Here is an 18,680-nt window from a genome sequence, read left to right as displayed (position 1 = left end):
AGACTTTCTAACGGATGTTTTTGTCGTGCTATGCTTCCGACCTACACTAAAAAAACACCTTGAAACATTAGGAAGTAACTATTCTGCCAAGAATGCCGCCCTCGACATCATAAGCAGTCTAAGTGGATATCATTGCGTAACTCATGGGTGAAAATCATATAATCCTTGACGCGTCTATATAATTTAAACTTTACAAGGACCGTGGATAAAATTTTAAAAATATAGATCAAAATTTGCAGAAGTTTGTGTCGATACATTGACTTCAATAGTCTTCGTTTCCGGCCTTATGTTATAAGAGCTCATTATGGATTACCGCCTTCAGTTTTCAGACTAGCTGGACTACCCCTACGTTAGGGAGTAGAACACCCGGTCATTTATTCGACTGTATTGAGAAAGCTTTTCCTTCACCACTTTGAGTGTTCTTGCGAAGGACAAAGCCTCACTTGGTAAATATATGTGCTTACGTATTCACATTTGTAACAGGACGGCTCCCGTGTAGATGACATTTAAACACGGTTGATAGGCTATATCCAATGTGCTTCACTCCAAGGTACTAGTTGGGGATAGGGTCACCAACTTTAGTAAGTTTCAAACCGGGATACTTGGTTGTCGAATGATGAAGTGTGAAAATCAAAATTAAGATTTCAGACGATATTTCATAGTTAAGAAAATAAAGTGATTTTCCAACCCTTCTCATACATGTTGAATGTATATATATGCAACTTAAGTATGATCTGAAACTCATTTCAAAGGAGAATTTAAACCACTGGAGCATACTAAAGGATTTTGCATCACTGATTTCCCTTATTCTTTCGGCCACTCGGGATATAAAATTGACTTGAGGACATTTTGAAAATGTGTTCTACATTTTGGGACATTTTATTTAAATTCATTGTTCTTTATTAATTTTTTAAAAAAATTATGCGAAGTTGCTTTTAAATTTATTATATATAACTTTTCTTTAAGTGTTTTGTTTTAATAACTTGGTGAATTCGGTACAGCGAAATCCGGCATTGAAAGCGCCTTTTTTCTCAAATAACTTTTGAACGGTTAGAAAGTATTAAATTACGGAATATGATTTTTATAACTGGCAGTGATACGCATCCCTTGATACCCTTTTCGACCATATCGGACCAATTTTCGAGACGAACAATAAATGGCCTAAACAGCCTCAAAAGAGTAGAAAATATAGTAAGGCGCCGAACGCCGCCGCCGCCGCCGCCGCGCCGATTTTTTTGACATTCGGCGGCGGCGTGCGAAAAAGGACGGTAATCGGCGGCGGCGTTTATCGGCGGCGTATATCTCTAGTATGTATGTCCATTAGACTGGGTCGATTTATTAACCGATATCGCGTCCTCGATTTTTCGATACGATTTGGGCTCAGCAAAAAAAGTTCCACTACGCATACCCAAAAAAATAATTTTCGAGCCTTCGAAATTTCAGTTTTTTTTTACTTTTTTTGACTTTGATTTTTAAGGTTTTTTTCATGACCTACTAAAAAATTTTCAATTCATTGTAAAATTTTCATGTAAAAAACGTTTTAGCTAACAGTTTTTTGAAAAAAAAAAAAAAAACGTTTTTAGCGGACATTTTTAAGTCGGACATGGTATACATATGAAAATTTTTCTTGTAGGTCATGAAAAAAACCTTAAAAATCATAGTCGAAAAAGTAAAAAATATGAAATTTCGCAGGCTCAAAATTTATTTTTTGGCATGCGTAGTGGAACTTTTTTTTCCTGAGCCCAAATCCTATCGAAAAATCGATGGCGCGATATCGGTTAACTTTCGTCCATACAAATCGACCCAGCCCAATGTGCATAAACATGTTTCAAATCATTGATAAATTTAAAAAATTATCTGACTCACACTTTATCTATGTTCTAGTATCACAAAGAAGCGATCATAAATTAAAAACATTCAACGCTTACTGAAAGCTTTTTTATTGATACTCAATAAATCTTTTTGTGAAGTGTAATGCGAAGCACGTGTTTGCCACAATTCTACAATTCCAGCGTTGATATAAAATTTGCTGCTTGTGATGAGACAGCAATGAAAAAGTGGGATTATATGATGGATAATAACGAGAACGAGAGCTAAAGCAATTACGCATAAATAAATTTAAAGTGTGATAAATTTAAAAACGAAATTCCGGTAGCATTCCTGCGAAACCACTGACAGCCGGTGTATATATGTATGTACATCCTCTGCTTTTCATAAACATTCCAATTCTGCTGTAGAATTTGGGTGATTAATAAAAATTATAGTATAATATTACCTGCCACTAATTTGTCTAGACTATATTGAGTGTAGGGCAAGGTGCAACAAAAGGTATGGAAATGTCTGGCACGTGGCTGCCAGACCTTCGTCATTTTATAGAAGCTGAAATTTCGTCTGCGCATACCCTGCAAAAATCGAGAGTACTCCATGCATGCATGCATGTATGGAGTACTAGCTATGGACCAAGCGAGTGCCCCAAAATTAAACACAAATCATACAAAAAATGTGGTCCAATTAACATTGCGATGTCTTAGGACTGGACCATATACTCCAGTTCAGCATTACATCAGAGTAATCCATGGAGTACTCCAGTATGACACAAGTGGACCACGTGACCCAACGATTTTTGAAGGGTACTTCCAACTGAAGTAGGAATGTTTAGAAGATATCGTGCAAAAACTGACGCTTTTCATTATGCTAAACCTGATAGAACATTAAAGCAATTTTATAATAAAATTCGAATATAAAATCTTGAAAAAAAAAAAAAACTTAATTTTGTTTTCCGTAAAAAGTTTTGCTTTACAAAAAGAGTCTAGCTGGACAAAGCCTATATGGAAAGTGTCTGGCAATGAGGCTAGTGGCTTAAAATATCGTTAAAAAGACAATTTGTGAAAATCAGCCTTTATAAAATAAGGAAAGTAAGGTCTATTTTTTGGCACAGTTTTTGCACGATATCTGCTAAATCCACTATGACTCAAGCTTCATAATACACGAACATTCCTATTTCATTTACAATGGTCTGGCAGCTACGGGCTCTTAGCCTTTTAGATAAGTGACATTTTTGAACATTGTGAATGATGACAAAGTGTGATCTCTTATCTGTCAACTGCCTGACAGGCTGTTCAATATTGCTACTTTTCAGCGTTTTGACAGGCTGTTCAATATGGCGGCGCCTATCTTCAGCGGGTGATAGAAAGAGATACAGAATGAGACAGCGACAGTCAAATACGAATCAGGTGATCAAATCACTTTGGAATTTTGACGTTTATGCAGAAGAGATCACACTTTGTCATCATTCACAATGTTTTTGAAATCGGAGGTGTAAGTTTAAGTGAAATCTAAAGAGATGCGTGAGGATCTGCTACTAAAAGAGTGACTTCTAAAAGTATAAGACAGCCCTGAGGAAATTAAAAAAAAAAACCCGAAACAAGAATAAGTTGTTCGAGATATCTTTTACATCGCTTTATTTTTCTGTAGTATATTACACAAAACTGCGTAGCAATGTCGTAAAAACCGCCAATGTGCGCATTATTGCATACATTTTTTTTTATTTTAAGCGCAGTGATGTATCCATTTCGGCATCAAAGTAGCAAAAGAAGCGTCAAGCAATAAAAAGGAAATCACTACAGTGATACAAAATTTATTTGCTCATGCAATCTTCTATGTAAATATTTAACAAGCTTCCAAGAAATGCCAGACTGCGGCATAAGCGCCAAATCGCCCTATTTCTCCGAATCGGGCAACCTTGCGCCAACTTAGAACCATCAGCTGCTTTGACTAGACGTTGTCGCATTATGCCAATTAGGAAAAATGCACTTATTTAATATACACTCATGCCTTTATCAGCTACATATGTACATACATATTTATATTATACATGTGTGCATGAAAGTAACTTTTCGATGGCTTCCCTATCTCCCGCTTCTGGCGCACTCAAGCAGCTTATTATAATTTGCATTCGCACTTGTCATCCGCGTAGGCGTGCGAATAATATCATCAGCCATACATACATATGTATGTACATGCACTATATTGATATACATATGTATGTACATATGCATGAGTTTGTACTAATTTACAAACTTACAACTTTTCATACAAATAAAATGAACAAGAAATGCAACTGCAACAAACGCAATCGCTACATTGAATGCAAGTTGTTTATTTTCACTTTTTCTTACCAACTAATTTTTATTGTTGTTTTCATTATTGTTACCAGAGTGTGCAAAGGAACAAAACATTGCATTGTGCACATTCAATGACATTCGATGGTACACATTTTTTATGGTTCTTCTCTGTGAATTTCTGAATAAATTCTTACTGATTCGGGATTAGTTTTGGGTTTTTACGGGATAACATTGATATTGAGAAATATTTTTATATTATTTTGGAATTATTAAGAACCATTTCGGAATTGTGTTTGAGTTTTCAGGACAACTTTTTATGTGCTTATTCGGGACCACATCGAGTCTACTTTCGCACTTTTCGAGGAATGCTACTGGTACTATTATAGCATGATTTTGGGACCGTTTCAGGTGTATTTCGAAAAGATTTGAGAAGTATGTACTTTGGGAATTTTTGGAATAATCTCTGACATATTTTAGGGATGATTGTGGGACCAACTGGAGACCATTTTAAAGTGATATCGGTGTTATTTCAGCACAGCTTCGGGATTATATAAGCAGTATTTCTGAACAATTTCAGAACTTTTTTTAGCTTTCAGAAAACATTTTGGAAGATTTCCCTAAAATTTGGAAAATATTTTGGGACTTTTTTTCAGAAATAGTTAGGAATGATATTTGGGATAATTTCCTATTTTTGGACTACTTTTGAGCTTTCAGGAACTTTCTGCTTCTTCTAAACCTTTTGCTTAGGACAATTTCAGGATTATTTCGGGATATAAGAAATTCGGAACTATTTTGAGATAGTTTAAATATGACTTCGTCATTACTTCATTAAAAAAAAAATGACTGGAATTTTTTCAGATAATAAATAATGAATAAAATATCAACCATTTCGAGTACACGTTTTGATTTTTAGGGACTTCATTTGATGTTTATTTCGAAATTATTTCGGGGTAATCTATGATTCATCTTAGGATTGTATACGGGACTGCATTCGATTTTCAGTATACTTTGGGATTTTTTCGTTATCATTTTGAGGATAATTGCAGCATTATTTCGGAATTATTTTCGTTATTATATCGAGAGTATTTTGGAATTGATTAAGGAATTATGTCGAGATTGTTTTACGACGATTTCGTTATTACTCAAAAAGAAAAATTAAAAAATTAAACAAATCGGAAATATTTCCATCAATTTCGATACAATTATTTTGTTTTATTTAACTGATTACGACACAGACTCAAGACAATTTCTAGGTCAACTCCGGACTAGTCTCAAAATTTGTCTCAATATAGTCCTATATGGTATCTAAATAATCCTTAACTAAACCAGAAAACAAGACCGAAATAATCTTGTAAAAGGGCGATAAATAAAACCGAAAAAAGTTTTCAAAAACCTCCTATATAGTCAAAAAATTTTGACGAAATTGTCCCAAAATATTCCACAAGATAACAGTCTTCAAATATTCCCGAAGCCATCTCAAAATCCATAAATAGCAGAGATAATGTAAAAAAACCCCGGCAACAATTCCGAAATGGTCAGCACTGAAATAATCCCAAAATTACTCAGAAGTAGACCCGATAATGCTTTTATCCAAACTGACCCCGAGGCATTAAATAAAAAAAAAAAAAAACAACAAGTAAGGACGGGCCTGTCTTCGGCTGTGCCGAGGACTTCATACCTTTAATGAATGGGGCTGAACAATAATCTTATCCCGTTCGTAATCTCCAAATAATCGGATGTATAAGATAAGAGATATATAGTTAAATGATGTACATACCTAAACGATTTTTAAGATAAAAATAAAATAAAAAATGGCAAAAAACCCCCTTATCTGAACAATCGGCTGTATGGGATATATATTATATATAGCTCCGATCGAAATGATTTTTACAGGCAATCTTCTATGATGTATTAGAATATATATCACCAAGTTTCACGTTTTTATATTGGAAACTAAGGGAGAAATGGCCAAAAATCTTTCTATCTGAACGATCGGTTGTATGGGATAGGTATATACTATATACATATAGCTCCGAGCAAAGTAATTTTTTCAGGAAATCTTCTATGATATATTAGAATAAATATCACCAAGTATTGGAAATTAAGGGAGAAATGGCTAAAAATCTTTCTATCTGAACGATCGGTTGTATGGGATATATATTATATATAGCTCCGATCGAAATTATTCTTTCATGAAATCTGCTATGATATATTAGAATAAATATCACTAAGTTTAACGTTTTTATATTGGAGAATTGCCAAAAATCTTTCTATCTGAACGATCGGTTGTATGGGATATATACTATATATAGCTCCGATCAAAGTTATTTTTTCAGGATATATTCTATGATACATTAGAATATATATTACCGAGTTTCACGTGTATACTTTCTAAATTGCGGCAGGAATGACCAAAATCGTCTTATCTGACGATCGGTTGTATGGAAGATATATGTTATAGTGGTCCGATCCTACCGGATCCGACAAATGTCTAATATAATACAAAAATACATCCTTGTGCCAAATTTCATTGAGATATCTCAAAATTTGAGGGACTAGTTTGCGTTCAAACAGACAGACGGACATGTCTATGTCAACTCAGTTCGTCGCCCTGATCAATTCGGTATACTTAATGGTGAGTCTATCTTCTATATTTCTCAACGTTACAAACATCGGACCAAAGTTAATATACCATTTCATGTTCATGAAAGGTATAAAAACCATGCTATTAAAGATCCACAATGAAATGTTTTGTTTTGTTTGCGAACTCTGATTCTTACTATTGCTTTCGGTATTTTCGCTGTTGTTTTTTCTTTACTGAACCGTTGTCAGTTGTAAATGAATATTTGTATGATGTATGTAAACCACAAAGGTTATTGTTGTTGCTGTTTTGTTTGCTGTTATATTTGTTGTTATGCGTGGGTTTATTGAGCTGGTGTTTTGCGGTGAGTATTGTCACATTGTTTTGTTTGGTATGCATTACATTGCATCATCACTTTCGTATCCTCAAATAACAGAAATGTGATGATGTAATGAATTCAGTTAAGCTCGATGCTTTAAGTTTTTCTTGGAATAAATAAATGTAAGGCGCGATAGCCTCCGAAGAGATTTTAGGCCGAGCTTCTCTTCCATTTGCGTCGTGCTCCTTTTAATTTTTCCTAAATGTTTTATACCGACTCCGACGAACGGAGAAGCTTTTCATGGCAGAAATACACTCTTTTCGATGTTGCTTTGCCTAGGGTATTCGTTTTGGTAGGAGGAGTTCGCTACCACCACTCCAAGGCGGTCACAGCCGTAAAGTAAAAGCCACAGTTAATTTAAAGAAGGTTGTATGCTCTGTAAAAAATTTGGTTTATTTTTCAAGGTACCAGTTATTTTATGTCCTTGACCGTGCACTCTGTGCAAACGTCAGCAATCTAGGTGCAAGATACAGTAACCAATTCGTGTGGTAACTAGGGTAGCGCATGAACATAAGGTGCAACTGCAGTTGGGCATCTCCCTTAGAACAAGCGGGTTTCTATATAAATGTGAAACATCCCAAAATCTCCTAACTCGAGATCCACATGAAAACAACATACAATGAAAAATGTTGGAATAGAGCCTAGAATGAGAATTATTTCTTGACAAGGGCCATGTGAAATATTTTAGAGTATATTATTGGAGGAAATGGACCTGAAATGTCCGAGAAATCTTCAATGAAGTTATTGATGAGCAGCTGGTTGATATCTCATACCGAAAACGCGATGTACGGGGAAAAGAAGAAAGACAATGGGGTCTTGCGACATATATAGCACAGAGGAGAACAGGAAGAAAGCCCAAGACGTATCCCTGGTGTAGATTTTTTAGTTTGAAAGAGACTTTGTCGGCAAGTAGTCTCATTCGCGGCTGTTAGCAGGCGCATCTTACAGAAATTTTCCGGACAATAGGTGAAGTATAGCTTATACAGCAACAATATGCGACCGACGCAGATAAGATCTTTTTTTGATAAACTATTAGAGATATATGATTGCTTGGCTTTAAAATCATAATCATAATGACAAGCTGGGCTAAGTTCTTCAGTCGAAAAATTTAGCTTTTCCGACGTAACATTTCCCAACGGGCTAAGTTTGATCGTGCTCGCCGCGGCTAAAAACATGGTCATTACCAGGATTCAGAACAAAAGATAACTCAAGTTACTTGGCTGTTGCATGATCTAAGGATTCCAAACAAAACTGATCAAGAAGGCAGCTGATGATTACTTCACTCGGCACCCGTTTACTGAGGCATAATCAAGTTATACGAGTTATGATGTCAAGCTGCCCTGGAGAAGAAGGTCATTCTCTACATCAGAGGTCGGAAAATAGTGAAGTATTTATTCACACTCACTTGACACATACACATTATTTTTCTCTTTCGTTTAGTAGTCACTGAAAACGAACATCGAAAGAGGCTATTGTTTATTTTTATATTTCAACAACATTTTTTGTGAGAAAAGACTCAAGAGCAGAATGTTTCATCAATTTAATGTTAGCAATATATTTTAAGTTTTTGGTAGACTCATGTAATAAAATAATACTTTTATAGCCTATTTACGAAATATTTTTTGGGTGTTAACGGCTGCGCTTGCCAGGTGTCAAATCTAGAACCAGCAAGTGGCATAGGTCCTAGAAGGCTTCTAGTATTTGCCAAGAGGACGGAGTTATTTTATAACATATGTCATGTTTTTTGATAGGGTTTCTTCAGTTTGGTCGTTAACACTACGGACTCATTCAGTCCATGTGAGGTTCTCATGGACCGGCACGTTCAACCTTACATAACCCGGGTGTAGACAAACAGGCGTGCATATGTCTTGCCTTGTTGCTCGTTAATCAATAGCTATAACACTATCCCTAAAATGATAGACCTATCACAGCTACAGTTTAAATTTTAATGACCACTGCTCTACATAGCCTTGATGTGTAAGGGAGCAGCAACGATAAGAAGAAAGAGAGGCATCTACTTCAGGCCAGTAACTGAGGTAAGGAGATTTTGGCGGTTACGAGAGAACCCAAAAATTAAGGTGATATCAAAAGTTTTTCTGGGCTTTCATGACCTCACAGAAAACACCAAAAGTATAAAATATCTTTACAATATTCCGAATTGCTTAGTCTATGAAGAATGCGTACTGCATATCCGTAAATAAACGCCAACAAGTGCAATTATCTATAAATGGCAAAAGGTTTACAACTTCATTTAAACAATATTGAAATTAATTGCTGATTTATAAGCGTAGCAATCATATAAATCGTTGACCAAAAATGGTAAAACAAATTGTATTTAATTGCACAACAACAAGTATTCAGTAAATTCATTCAGTGATGCTACGTACAGATGCGCATATCACAGTGCGAATGACGCACAAATTGATGCGCTCGGAGTTATAGCCACAGGTGAGCGAGCTCTTACACAAACAAATATGCGGTCACAATTTATAAATAAGATAAATATATTTCAAAGATAGATTTATATGAGTGACAGCTAGCGCCACTAAGCTTTCAATACTTATTTATTTACATTTTTCATATGCTGGCGGCATGCTGGGTAGCGCCGCGCTGCTCAATAACATAAATATGTAGGTTGGTATTTTAAATCAGAATTTATTACTCATACGCCAATTGGAATGAGTTGTTGTTTGTGTTTTTTATTGTCGCGTAGGAATAAATTTATGTGGCTTATTTTTAAATTTTACAATTATTTTCTTTTTAATTAAATTTGCTCTAGCTACAGCGCGTAGCCCTCAACTGCAAAACATCACACATTGTTCGAGCCTAAACGCGGCACGCGCTACTTTTGTGAAATGCATATATTTTACTATCGATTTTATGCTTCAAAGTAATTGCACATAAAGCCTAACGCAAATCCCTGCCCACCCTCTATTCTTTTTATTGACGCCCCTGCATTATGAAGATGCTCGAGGCGGAAAATTGTTGAAGCGTTCAGTGCGCGCTGATAAGTCGATGGGGCGCGCGCTAAAATTATTGCAATGACGCGCATTTTAAAAAGATTTATGCTCTTGCAGCGCGCGTATGCTCCAGTTAAAAGCAAAAAATAAAAGTCAACGAATAAAAATAAAAACTTGGAAACTATGCCAATAGATCGATCGTGTTTTGGTATTTTGAGCGCGCGCATTGATTGCATTAACACCCGCGTTGCAAGCACTCAATGCGCTCATTTGCGCGTGCCAGTTGAGTGCGTGCGCGCTCACTGCGTGCCTCTCTTGTTGGTGCACTCCACTCAAATTTTCGATCTGTGGATAACACAATTTGATGATCGCACACAGTGGTCAATTTGGCCTCGCTAATGACAAATTTGTGCCTTTGTTTTGAAATTCGAAATCAAAACCACGCCCACTGTGATATCCAGTACAAAGTTATATGTGAAACTTTGGATTGCAGATAAATCTAAGTATATTATTCTGAAGCCAAATATCTAGACGTAATTCTGGACTCCAAACTAAGCTTTAAAAGGAATATTGAGGAGAGATCAAAGAAAGCTCTAGCAGTTCTCCCTTCAGAAGGAACTTTGTGAAGAACTAGGAGCTGTAGCATAGGGCTGCCAGGTCCCCTGGGGCAAAACCGGGACATTTTGAAAATTCAAGAAACATACACCCATGATATACCTTCCAGGTACTCTAAAACAGCTAATCACAATTGCAATTAAAAATAAATACTTTTAAAGTGGTTCATATAAATAAATAGGTACATATGTACCTATGTATGTATGTTTAAATACTAGGTTTCGTGAATTGAACATTTTTTACATAAGTATAAAAGGATAAAATTAAACAGTTCAGCGGCGGAGATTAGATGCCTCTTTGTTGTATTTGGTTTTACAAAAAAAGAAGACATTTCTTTTGAAGTATACGCCTCGATTTGAGCTTGGAACTGTCGATATAATCACGAATATATGAGCGTCCACCGTTACCCAATGGCAATAAGACAATCGCAAACTGAGCACAACGATTCATGTTCACTTCTTCCAAGTTTCATAAAAGACCATTTTTCTCTGTATGAGAGAAGGAATTTACATTTCCTTTTTGGCATTATCTAAAAGTAATTGAAAGTATTATAAAACACCTATTTTAAACATTTGGTGAGAAAACTTACAATGAAATCAGAAATACTCAACTTGAAGAACCAAATACTTAGCGCTAAATAAAAACAGCTGTAGCTAATAAGGAAGAACACTTTACATCGATAATCGATATATGTGTACTATGCAATGTGCAATTATCTAGCCATGCTAGAATTTTAAAATTAAAGTCGGTAGTTGGTGCTTGTATTCAGACCGAAAACGGGGACATTTTAGGGTTGGACCGGGACACCGGTCACTCATTCTAATTCATTTGATATAACGGATTCACTTTTTACCATAAAGAAAACTGTCTTATCCTATCTTAAATCGTAACAAAAAAAAAAAAAAAAACAATCGAATAAACTAAAAATGTTCTGTAATTTAACAATGTAGTATGTATAAGTATAATTTCTAACTGTTATGTAATTTATAACTGTTATGTATAGTACTCAGCTGATGATTTTTATTCTGTAGCTGAGCAGTTTTAGATCACGACACTTAACAAACCTCCGCCTATGAACAACTCGGCAAAAACAAAAACAAATCCGTGCGTCTTGCGGATGCGCCCCTCGCACCGGTCGGGCGGGCTTTGGAGGGTATTAATCCGTTGTGTATTATTATTATTATTATCTCCGGGAGTATGCACAAGAGAACTTGGACTTATGTGATCACGTAAGAGTCCGGAAATGGTAGGTAAGGTGCATATTTCGCTTCTATTTAGGTTCATATAGGAAAGGATAGACTTTATTTAAAATTAATAATGAAGTATCTAGCAGGGCGAATTTACCCTCCGCTTTAAGTAGGTATGTATTCAGTTATAAAAAATAAATTTTCCTTCACGAAGAAGTCAAATCGACCACTGTCAATCGATCGGTGGGAACGAGCGCGTCATAGCTGACAGAGCGCACGCTAAACAGTTTACACTCAAGATGGGCATTTCTTGCCGGCTTTTTTCTTGAGCATATTATCGATTGAGTGACTCACGATTTGATATTGGCTTTTTGTTTACTATTTTTTTCTCAATTTCATTTTTAAGCAACGAATCGGTTCATTTTAAATTTCAGTTCAAATTGGCATACAAAACCGAAAACTACAAAATCGTTTGTGTAGCGGTTGAATAAGCAAGACGTCTGAATCTGAATTGAACGAATAGTGCAGAGTGGCTAAAAGGCGTGCGCCGAAACCAATGAAAATTTAAATACAAATAACAAAGGCGAGGCAAAGAAAAAAGATTAGTGCTGCCTTGGCAAATTTATGGCTTACACTTTAATGTCAACGAAAGTGTTTTTGTTGTGAAATTAAGCAAATTTACAATAAAGTGGTAAGGTGTGCAAAAGTCGAGCAAAAAAAGTTTTTGTTTGTTATCAAAAAAAAAAAAAAAAGAAAGAAACCCCTAAACAAACGTTTAAGTGTTTTGAAATTGTGGTCCCTACTAAGTTTTTTCAGCTTCAATTCCTTTTTAAAAAATTTGTCAGCATCCTAAACTTGCGCAGAGAAAGCAAAGGTGAGTCTGTCATCTATTTTTGGTATAAAGTAAATAAGGCGCTTAAAGTTTTTTCTTCTTTACTTTTTTCATTTTTATGCTAACATTTTTTGTTTTCTTGCAACTTACCGCCCTCACACTTTATTGCTGTAATAATTTTGTATTTATTTGTTCACTTCAAACTTAATGCGTTTCTTATTTATTTTGGCTACCGAAAACTTGGTTCGAATAAAATTTCCGGCATCATATTGTGAACATAAATATGCCACATACATATGTATGTAGGCTATTTGCTATTTTTAGTGCCAACTGTTGCATTTGGTGACAGTGGCTACTATAGGCCATCAACGGGCGTATGTGACTTACAAAATATACACACAGTTGCGAGTTAAAAAAATAGCAACAACAATTTATCTCGTTTGTTTTCGTTACTTTAAAAATTAAATATTATGAAATTTATAAACGAATTTTCAAAACGTTTTTGAAAGAATTTGAAAAATTGCATGCAAATTTTCAAATCTTTTTAAAAAAAAAATTCAAATAAATCTATGGGTATTCAATTCAGTAGTATAATTAATTTCAGTCCAAGAAACTACAAGTTTGAAATCTATCAAAATTTGCATTGATTTTTAAAATTTTTTTTGAAAGTTTTAGATGTGTTCAAAAGTTAATGCAATTTAAAGTTTTCGAACATGTACACTAAAATGGATTAACTTGCAAAACTGCATTTAAAAAGCTCTAAAATATTAAATCAACATCTAAAATTTTCCTTAAAACTTTTTAAAACTTCTGGAATTTTCCAATTTTTTACAAACTTTTTCCAAATTGATCTATATAGATTTCGATATCAATTCGCTATTATCATTTGCAGACCAAAAAAAGAGAAGATAATTTATAAAAATTTTCAAATAATTTTTACTACTACTTTTTTACTCGATACATATACAACGTACACATTTTTATACCCAGCTGTACTTGTACACAAGGTATTATAACTTTGATTGGATAACGGTTGGTTGTACAGGTATAAAGGAATCGAGATAGATATCAAATATCAAAATCATCAGTATCGAAAAAAAAAATTGATTGATGCATGTCCGTCCGTCTGTCTGTCCGTTAACACGATAACTTGAGTAAATTTTTGAGGTATCTTCACCAAATTTGGTACACGAGCTTATCTGGACCCAGAATAGATTGGTATTGAAAATGAAATGAACGAAATCGGATGATAACCACGCCCAATTTTTATATATATAACATTTTGGAAAACACAAAAAACTGATTATTTAGTAAATAATACATCTAGAATGTTGAAAGTTGACGTGTGGACTGATATTGAGACTCTTGATAAAAATTTGAAAAAAAAATTTAAAATGGGCGTGGCACCGCCCACTTGTGATAAAATAAATTTTACAAATATTATTAATCATAAATCAAAAATCGTTAAACCTATCGTAACAAAATGTGGCAGAGAGGTTGCCTTTACTATAAGGAATGCTTTGAAGAAAAATTAACGAAATCGGTTAAGGACCACGCCCACTTTTATATAAAAGATTTTTAAAAGGGTCGTGGACGAATAAAATGAGCTATATCTTTGCAAAAAAGAGCTTTATATCAATGGTATTTCATTCCCCAAGTGGATTCATAACAATAAATAGGAAACACTTCAAATTTAAAAAAGTGGGCGTGCCACCGCCCCTTTTATTTCTATGTTTCGGGAGCCATAACTCGAAGAAAAATTAGTTCAGAATAGAACCATGTGTATATGTAAATGTATATGCCTTGTAACACTATTAAGCACACAAAACAAACAACAACAGCATTTCAAGTATACAGCTGGGTATGTAACGTTCGGTTTCACCCGAACTTAGACTTCCTTACTTTTTATATCTTGTTATTCATATTCAGATAGCTCGTCAGGCTTTAAAAAGTTCGAAAGCGTAAACTTCCGAATATTTTCTAACATAGTCCCGGACTCTTCGGCTTTTTTTTAGACAAATAAGATATCCTACTTACTTACTTACTTAAAAAAGGGAGCTTTGACGATCTTCAAACTCAGGGCCAAGGAAGAGAATGAATGTTGAGTTGTAAGGTCTTTAATTAATTGAAAATTCACCCTAATGGACCCAAGGCGAGAAACTAGAGGTGTTGGAAGACTTCTTCATTAGCAGGCCCTTAATCGCCTAGCGAATATTGGCTGTTGCTTGTAAATCATACCAGTCATAGCTGACACAAATTGGGAACACCAAAGGTTCTAGAAATGAGGCGAAGTGTTCCCTCACATTTTCTTTTTCCAAGCTGGCGTCTTTCATAGGCAGCCAGAAATATTCATCATACCAGTTGCTTTTGTAAACAAATGATGTTCAAACCTATGGTAGGTAGTGAAATTTGCTGCCACTGCTCGAAAACATCGTCAGGTCGAAGAATTTCTTCAATGAGAAGGTGTGAGAGACGAGTGGAGTAATCATTCCAACAAACTTTCGGCAAACTTTTCTTTCAGGTACTAAACCTGGTCATGTGAGTGTCTTGTCAGGAGATAGTCAAATAACGTGTTGTATTTTTTTAAGCCAATCAACTTGAACTCGTTTGCGAGATTTCATATCGTGGAGGCAGAACATTTCGACTGAAGTTTAAACGACCTTCTTCTTGCTCATCCTTGCAAAAAAGTTACTAAGCATGCTTTGTATATCATGGCGAGATAGTTATCCTATGCCTTTTCTAATTTATCATAACAGGAGTTCTTAACCGTCGCGTCATCTATTTATTGGTGAGTAGGTGCAAATAAATGTTCTTTTGTATAATCTCGCCTTGCTCGGCGAGGTCTCTTCTCCTCTATACAACCAAAACCGTGGCTAGTTTAACGTTTCGAAGTTCATGGCCACGGCGCAAGGCCATATCATCCTTTTTCATTATTCCGTCCTTTGCGCTCTTGAGTTTTGGTACCGCGTCCAAATTTAGAACTTCAACTTTAGCTGCTTCTTACGACAGGTTTGCCTAACCGCGCGTATATTCTAAGCTCTCTAACCTGCTGGGATCATTCATCATACGCTTTCGGTTTATAAAATGATTCTAAAATAATCGAAATTCTGGGCTCTCTAGCTCAGTTTCATATCTTTTAGAGTTTCACAAAAGTTTCGGCCAGCGTGGTAGTAGCGTGCTCCACCTGCCACACCGGTGATATCATCGAAAATTTAGAAAAAAGCTTTTCTAAGCGGGTTCGCCACTCGGCAGTGAATTGGCAAACACTCCGAGTATATGTCTGCCATGAAAAGCTTTACAGTGAAGATTCATCTGCCTTGCAGATGCCCTTTGGAGTTGGCATAAAACATGTAGGTCCTGTCCCGCAAATTTGTAGGAAAAATTAAAAGCAACACGACATAAATTGGAAGAGAAGCTCGGGCTAAAATCTCTTCGCAGTTTAACCACGCCTTGCATTTATTTATTAAATAAAAAAGAAAATACGGAAAATGCCGCTTTGTAGCCCATTTAATTTTGAAGCTTCCAAGTGGTATAAAAATCTCTTTGCATTTTTTTGTCGCATATTTGCTTTACAGGTTAGGTTAAGTTAAAAGCGCTTGCCCGGTAGTTTTTACCCATCCACTCGGAGTCATTTTTGTCTTTAGTGAGTGCCGGGTGGCGACACATTCGTCCCAACCGACAACTTCTTAGTAGTTCCTAACGAACTCGCTTTCTCCGATGAACATAGATAGGAGTGAAAGATCCATCAAACTCTGCCAGATTGTTGAAAAACCGCCCGCCTAGAAATCTGATTGGTCCAATTTTTCAGTGCTGGATATTGGCAGAGATAGTGATGAATCGACTCATCTTTTCTCTTACCTGACAGCTTCTTCAGAGAGTGGTGTTCGTTTGCACCACTGTTGGAGCATTGGTTCAATAGCTCAATGATCTCCGATGATATCCGTACGTACTCTCACTGCAGATTTGTTTAGCATGAGAAGAAAGCAAGTTGGTTTTCTGTCCAAACATGGCCATAAGACTCTTGAGTCCTCGCAGTCGTCCAGGTTGGACCATAACAAGCTCGCTGCCCTAATCTTATATTTTTAGATTTTTTCAGGAGGTAACCCAGAGGTTTCCCATCTTCCGTTTCGGAACATATCCTGGCCATCTCACCTGCAAATTCATTCCTTTCAATATCGCTGTGCCCCGGGACGCAGCAAGGAGAGACATTGAGATGCCTTGCGGACATCCGAGAAATTTAACAATTCCGAACGATGTCGGACTTTATCAGGTTGAATTCTAATGCCTTTAAAGCCACCTGGCTGTTCGCAAAGATTGCTGCGTTCAAGTCTGGCTTGATGCATAACCACATCTTATTTTATATGGAAAAATGCGTAATGACTTCAGAAATAAACTCTAGAAATTCAACGCGATTTTTAAGCACCTAGTGTCGAAAATTTGTGGGACTAAAACTCAGTGGTTTACAAAACATTTTTTTATTTAAAAGCAAAAAAAAAATTACTTTTTTAACTTTTCAAGAACGTTTAGAACAAAGACGAGCCCCCAGCAGGTTAGGGGGTAAGAATATACCATGCACTTACGTATGCCTGTCGTAAGAGGCGACTAAAATACCAGATTCAAGGGGTTGTGTAGCGCAACCTTTTCAGGTTGCCAGCGCAATATATACATAGCTTCTCCAAACCCAATTGTCAACCTCACCTATCCGTGGCGAATCCTTTTTCATTAACAGCCGAGGCTCTGGCGACCCAAGGGCCTCATGGAACTTGGGGTGGGGAGGAAGGGATGGCCTGAAGGTTTATTGTGGCCATATAAATCGTTCCCGAGATGGTCGGGCTAGCACCTTAATGGTGCTGTGTTACCGGAGCGTACCGGATCTGTATCCGGCAAAGGACCAACACATCGGTAACACTCCCCAAAGCTTTCGGGGAGTAACCTTATCGCTACAACAACAACAACAACAACAATGGCGAGTCTTCACCAGGAGGTGGCAAAGCGAATTCAACCAATTCGCCGTGCAGAAGAGTGTCAAGGCAAAAGACAATTTTTATTGATTTCGATTAACTGACATATTGTTATACAAAGCAAGAAGAAGCAATCAGCTGTTGAGATAATAATACCTGGTACTGAATTCGCCTTGTTTAAAACGTTGTGGACTCATACATCTCTTATATACGATTTTTGCAGGGAAAATATTGAAATTATAAGAAATAATATATTTGGTTGAAAAATGTCTATTCTGGGTGAGTTTTTTTATATGACTTATTTTGTTTTGTATTGTTTTATATAATTTTGTATTATTTTATATCTTACTTAATTTTTATAAAAACATCTGATTTTTATAGCCAACATCGTCTTTTTGATTCCTTCGCGTTTAAATTTCTTTTTATAACAATATTTCTTTCAGTTGTATGCCATTTGTATTCTTTGCTGTATTATAACACACGTATAAACATATATACTCCATATAAAATTGTTTCCGTTTGACATTTTGCTTTTGCATTTGTGGCGACTACATGATGTGGACGCATTTGCGGTGTTTCCCATTTTTTATTATTAAATTTCTTGGCAAAATTTTTTGTTTCATTTAAAATTTACTGCACAAGTTTTTATTTTATGTTTTTGCTGTTCTAGCGCACATTTATTTTAATTTTATTATTTGTTTTTTGATTTTTGTGATCGCTTTTTGTTTTTTATTGTCAACAATTTGTACACAACCAATTCTCATTTTCTTCTTTGCCATAAAGATTTGTAGGTACTAAACTGTGGGTGCCTCAACGCAGTTTTTTTCTGTCACTGCTTTACGTTATTTCAGATTTTGATAAATTTGTTTGCATTTGCATACATTTGTATCAGCTTTTATCTCTTGTTGGTGTCTCAAGTGATTTGTGTAGATTTATCACTTTTGTCAGGTGGATTAACACATTTTTCTTTCGTGTATTTTTTTTCTTAAGCTTTTATTAATAACTCTTACTCATTGCTTGGGTTAGGTTTTTTTAATTGTT

At 35.6% G+C, this 18,680-nt stretch overlaps 2 protein-coding genes across 3 annotated transcripts in view; one reads left to right on the top strand and one right to left on the bottom strand.

Moving 5' to 3' along the window:
• The window catches only part of Syn (synapsin), a 153,002-nt gene that overhangs the window by 35,103 nt on the left and 99,219 nt on the right, over positions 1 to 18,680 (bottom strand). The window lies entirely within an intron of this gene.
• Timp (Tissue inhibitor of metalloproteases) overlaps positions 12,282 to 18,680 on the top strand; it is an 86,931-nt gene continuing 80,532 nt past the window's right edge. For both annotated transcript variants that reach the window (XM_067762946.1, XM_067762945.1), the window contains exon 1: positions 12,282 to 12,720. The gene's annotated coding sequence lies outside the window, so the exon portion shown is untranslated. The remainder of the gene's footprint in view (positions 12,721 to 18,680) is intronic.

Source organism: Eurosta solidaginis, chromosome 1 (genome assembly GCF_040869045.1).
Source record: "Eurosta solidaginis isolate ZX-2024a chromosome 1, ASM4086904v1, whole genome shotgun sequence".
In the NCBI taxonomy this organism is placed as follows: domain Eukaryota; kingdom Metazoa; phylum Arthropoda; class Insecta; order Diptera; family Tephritidae; genus Eurosta; species Eurosta solidaginis.
Note: the sequence above shows the minus strand (reverse complement) of the source record. Positions and strands in the feature narration are given on the sequence as shown.